General features: G+C 44.2%; 1 non-coding gene across 1 annotated transcript; it reads left to right on the plus strand.

Moving 5' to 3' along the window:
• Positions 5,207-5,278, plus strand: TRNAE-UUC. The gene has a single exon. It is a non-coding gene; the product is annotated as a tRNA-Glu (tRNA).

The raw sequence follows: 6,077 nt of genomic DNA on the forward strand, positions 1-6,077 counted from the left end.
CTGGCCCCTGCATCTCTCTCGGGGGAGTCTGATTAGTTTATGCTGGTCTTCCTGAATTGCATTCACTTCAGGAGCACCGACAAGTTTATTTTTCCATTGAGTAAAGCAGAGGATGCATCATGGACCTTGATAACTCAATGAGTCTCTGCAGAACCAAAGCCTCATTAAGCTCTCTTCTCTTTTAAATTCAGTGCTCACACCCTAAGATGCAGATGTAAATTGCCGTTATTTTTGTGGGTACCGTCTCCATAGTTCTATCACCTCACCTTGGCCTTGGAAACCAGTGTCTTGGAAACCTTTGGTATTCCTGGGAGTGGACCAAATCCCCAACTGCAGGAAGAGGCCCCCTGCGGCTGATGCCCCCTCCCTCCCACTCATGAGTGGACAATGGAATTCAGTGCTTCTTTCCCAGTGAAGACTGTTTCCATGCATGGAGAGCAGGGGTCAAAGCCACTACAGCTCTGGCAGGTGCCCTCAAGCCAAGGGGAGAAGGAGGGAGGTCACTGCTTACCCTGGAATCCAGGCACCCTCCCTGAGTCTGTCCATCCCTGGTTTGGGCTGGGAAGTACAGGTGGTGCCCTTCCTCTGGTGACCCCGTTCCTTGCCCAGGTCCCCATTTTCTAGAATCTGGGGAGCAGCATCTTCAATGGAATGAAGAGACCAGTTATGGTAAAAAGAAACTGAAGCTGAAATGTGGGGCCCACTTTTCCTTACACATTAAGATTGAATATAAAGTTGTTTGGCTCCTCAGTGGTGGATGAACCACCCTCGTGTTGGTTTTTATTCATGGATGATTTTTCTTCCCAAGGAACATTTACCAATGTCCGGAAACCTTTTTGGTTGTCACAGCTGGGGCAGTGGGTATACAGCTGGTATAGATGGATAGAAGCCAAAAAAACTGCCAATTGGCTTATAGGGCACAGCACAGCTCCTATGAAATGCAAAGTAGAAGACACCCCAAAGGCAAATGCATGGACATCAGAGTTTGTTTAGGTTTGCTGAATGGAGACTTTTCAGAATTAATAAGTTCAAACAACTTTCATCCACAGGTCTGTGGTTTATACTGAATCCACGAGACCACAGGTCAGCAAAGGTAGGGTATCGGCAACTTTCTCACTGGGATCTTACCAATATCTGTAACATGATGCCTGGCACATGGGATGCTTCATAAATATTTGCTGAATTAAGTACCATAGTTAGGCCATTGTGTCACTGTTAGGAAGTGATTAGCTGGCAAGGAGGGAACAAGGAAAAGCAGTGTCAAAAGAGATAAGGGTGAGGCAGAGCCAGGACTTCCGCTAGGCTGCCAGGCTTCATGGGTTGGCTGTCTAGAGAGTAGCCAAGTGCCTAGAGATTTGAGGACCAGAGCTTAAGCCACCTGAGGCAGCTCAGCATGAGCTGGCAATGAGGAGGAAGCCCCAATGCACACAGAACTGATGCTTCTCTGCCCCTACCCCTATGGAGAGCCTAATACACTAAAGACTCAGTACCTTCAGTGGCCCTGGGAGAGCTTGAGAGAGGGTGATGCATTGATGCTTTAGAAGCCAAGGTCTCAAGCTCAAAGCTTGGTCTGAATGGAGCCTACTATGAAACTCTAGAAAGTCTTTCTCTTCCACACTCTCTACTCTCTCTTTCCAGGTCACTTTTCCTGTGGTTGGTTCTGACACAGCAAACCCTATTATAAAACCATCAACAACTCCCCATGTTTTGCCAAATTAAGTCCAAATTCTTTGCTCATAGGCTATATGGAGCTCTCTCTATTCTGACCCCTCAGCCCCTTTCTTGTCATTGCTTTTTTCTCCTTTGATCCTGTTATTCCTTTCCATTCTATTATGACTGCTTCTCTGCACACACCCATAACGTCTTCCTTTTTCATGAACAAGCCCATGCATTCGCTCCTTGGTGCCATCACCCCCGGGTAGACAAACAGTGTCATCTACTGGCCACCACCTTGCCCTATAACTGTGGCTGACCTTGGTCCTGCATCTTTCTTCTTTCCCTGTATTCATTTCCAGGGGTCCTTCTGTTCCCATAAATATGCAAATCATTCCACACTAATGGAGTCAGAAACTCAGAATAAATACCTACTTCCTATCTACTGTTCGCATAGGGGATGTGTGTGAACTAAGGAGATAATGCTGTCTGCACAGGGCTTTCATCTTCCCAGAATGAGCTATATTCCTTCAAAGCATTATTCAGATTTCACATTGGCGCCCACATATGCTTAGCACAGTGGAAGGAAGACCCATCCTGCTGAGATCAGGGGCCTTGGTGCTTTGCTGAACTGTGGTCTGAGTTAAGGTAGATATTTATGTCATTGCAAAGGCTCTTGAGTTTCTTATTTACCCTGGATTCCAGTTTTAAGTTTAATGGCAGGCTTTCTCTGTCATGCTGCTATCTCATGGCGCACACATTTCCACCCTCAGGAGGTAGGAACTTTGAAAGTGCTAACGAAACCCCGATTATATGAGAGGTTTGATTAGATCTGTCATTGCTATTTTCTATTATGGAAATCCACTTTCTTTTTAATAAGATGAAAATACATCAGGAAACCATAGTCCTCCAAGAGAGTGTGTGATGGGAGTACAGATGGGAAAGTTCATAATATGATTAAGAGTCTAGGTGGCCTTGTTCATCATATCCAAGAACAAGAGAAGTGGAATGCAAACTCCTCAAAGATGGGAGTACAATTAAAAGGAAACTTTGCTTTCTACACAGAAAATTTTCCTTCTCTGGATGCACAGTGTAGGGTTAACAAACAGAAGTGAGATATAGGAGGAGTTCCCATCGTGGCACAGTGGAAACAAATCCAACTAAGAACCATGAGGTTGCAGACTCGATCCCTGGCCTCACTCAGTGGGTTAAGGATCCTGTGTTGCCGTGAACTGTGGTGTAGGTCACAGATGTAGCTCGGATCTGGCGTTGCTGTGACTGTGGTATAGGCTGGCAGCTGTGGCTCTGTGGTATAGGCTAGGAGTCTGGTAACCTCCATATGCTGTGGGTGTGGCCCTAAAAAGACGAAAAGAGGAAAAAAAAGTGAGATACAGGAGGGTTTGCCCACCAGCCCATATCAGATTTCCAAAATATTTTTGAAGTTCCTTTTCCAACTCCACTCCTACCGCTGAGAGTTTCTGGGGCTATCTCAAGTGCAATCATGGACCCAGTTCTTACAGCTATCATGTTGCATTCTCTATTTGCCCATGGCCTGTAGGGGGCTGCTGACACCTGTCACCACTGGAGATGTCCGTTCATGTGGGCCACCAGTCCCTTTAACTCACTGAGTGAGGCCAGGGATCAAACCTGCATTCTCACAGACACTATGTTTGGTTCTTAATCTGCTGAGCCACAACAGGAGCTCTAGGCTGTATGTTCTCCTTTCCTCTTTTACAATTTCCTCTCCCTCTTACTCTCTGTTTACAAATGGCTGGCAGCCAGGTCAATGTATTTTCCACAGGTCCAGTTAAATACAGCCCCTGCCAATTATAACGTTTATGGAAGAAAATGTGATTAGGCACCTGCTGACCATTAGAAGGGTTGGTTTGGGTTCGGGTGGCTACCCTGCCTGAACCAGAAGTTTCATGGAGATACGTCCTACATATACACACTGCTTACCCTCATCTCACATCAGGGTTTTGAGAATGGGGCCTTGGGAGGGATGGTTACCATACTCCCAAGGACTGGGCTTGTGCTACAAAGCATTTCCCCAAAGCAGATACTCAATAAAGGATTATAGGAAGAATGGTGAGTAACAGGTCCCTGTGGTCTTGGACCCTAGGACCCAGACGGAAAATTGGCTGTGTTATAAATCAGGTTTGCTTTCCTGTAGGGTAAGGACACACCACTAAGCCAGAAACCCGAAAACCTTCCTAATGGCAAACTTAAAGAATAATATCGTGGCTAAGGCTATATCCTATTCCTGCCAATACTGGGTTAATAGATTTTCAGGCAAAATCTTCTAAGCCTTCTGGATATAGTTTCTTTTCTCAAGAGGGCTTAGGCACTGGAGGAATAAATAACACTGAGAAACTTTGGGTTCTCTTCAGCTGCTGCTGTGGCTCCACTGCCTTTTAAAAGCCACTGTGATTAACAGCTTTGAAATGTTTTTAATGAGCGTTTCAGTCTGGGTTTACATATCCTTGAAAGAGTTAAGATTTCACCCAGGAGGTTTCAGAAGTGAATTAGCAATGTGTGCTTATTACTGCTTGAATCTGCAGCAGCAGACTTACTGTGTTTTCAGCTGAGAGGCGGGCAGCTCTTAGGTTTCAGTGGATCAGAGCCCTGAGATTGCAGCTCTGAGGGCAGCGGTGAGCTCTGGCCTAAATCAAGAGGGGTGACATTGGCACCTGCTTGGATTCACAACATGGGCAATGAGCATCCTACAGTAGGCTGATGTAGAGGTGGAAACTTGGGTAGGAGGACCTGATATATGCCAGAAAGATGCTTTTATCTCTTGATGGACATCTCTGCCACAGGACTTCCAGAAAACATATGATTCCACTACTGTTAAGAGTTCATTTTCTTCCTTTCTTTTTTTTCTTTCTTTTTTTTTTTTTTTTTTTTTTTGCTTTTTTAGGACTGCACCTGGCTAGGGGTCGAATTGGAGCTGCAGCTGCTGGCCTTTGCCACAGCCACAGCAACGTGGGATCCTAGCCACATCTGAGACGTACACCGCAGCTCACAGCAACCCTGGATCCAGATGTGGAACCCATATCCTTGTGGATACTAGTCTGGTTCATTACTGCTGAGCCACAATGGGAACTCCCAAAGTTAGTTTTCTTGATGGAAACCTTCTCTTTCATTTTAAAACTATAGTGCTTGCCCGTTTAATTAATTTACTTTAGAAATATCTATGTAGTGTTTGCTGTGTGCCAGATACTGTTCTCGATGCTTTAGAAATATTGAATCATTTAATCCTCATGACTAACCCATGAGATAGGTACTATTATGCTTATTTTACAAATGAAGACACCGAGGTTCTGAGTTAAGGTTACACAGCCAGTTAGGGATGGAGCTGGGATTTGAATCTAGGCAGCCTGGCTCCAGCATCTTTGTTCTTAAACCCTGTGCTAGGTGTAATGATTCACACTGAATTACTAATATCTTATTCAGGCTAAATTTATCATATAACTTTCTGAGTCTTCCAGAATATGCAGAAGGAGTGAGTGAGTGAGTTGGTGGAATCATCCAAGCAGTGGGTCTTGGGAGTTCCTTGGTGGTCTAGTGGTTAGGACTCAGCGCTTTCATCGCTGCAGCCCGGGTTCAATCCCAGGTCTGGGAACTGAGGTCCCACATTAAGCTGCTGTATGCCATGGCTGAAAATAAAATATATATATATATATATATATATATATATATATATATATATATATGTATGAAAGAAGTGGGTCTAGATTGGAGAATAAATAAGAATGGGTGGGGAAGGAGAGTAGTAAGAAAATTAAGGAAGTGTTCATGGAGAGGAATTGAAGAATACTGTATATAAGATCTATTCACCTCACACTTTTGATATGGACAAGCTCCTCAACCCCCAAGATTTGTACAACAAAGTCCGACACATGTACATACCAAGAGAACCCACCTGAAAGGGAAGTTATGGAACACAGGCAAATTTGCCACCATTTGTCCAATGTTCCCTCCACTGCACTCCAGTGCTTGTAGAACCTGGTGCATTTTGAGATATAAATTTAGATTTATTCTCCTTGTGCACATCCTTGTATACTTTATCCTTCCTTCGCTCAGCTGGTGGCGTATCTTGCCTTGGAGAAGAATTAACACAGAAAAAAAAAGAAGGAAAGAGAGAAAATACATTTGAGTTTCAAGAGCAAAGGCATTTGAAAACAGCTTTATTGACAAAAATCATACATATTTCATGTTCACAACATTATGTTTTAAAGAATGTACACACCCATGAAATCATCATCACAGTCAGAATCATAAACATATCCATCCCCACAAAGTTGCTTTGTGCCTTTTTATAATCCCTCTTTCCTTCCTTTCCCCTGCCTTGTTTTCCTAGGTAGCCCTGACCTGCTTTTTGCCTCTATAGGTTAGTTGGCAGGTTTTCCAGAAATTCATGT

The sequence above is a fragment of the Sus scrofa genome, chromosome 1 (genome assembly GCF_000003025.6).
Source record: "Sus scrofa isolate TJ Tabasco breed Duroc chromosome 1, Sscrofa11.1, whole genome shotgun sequence".
NCBI lineage: Eukaryota > Metazoa > Chordata > Mammalia > Artiodactyla > Suidae > Sus > Sus scrofa.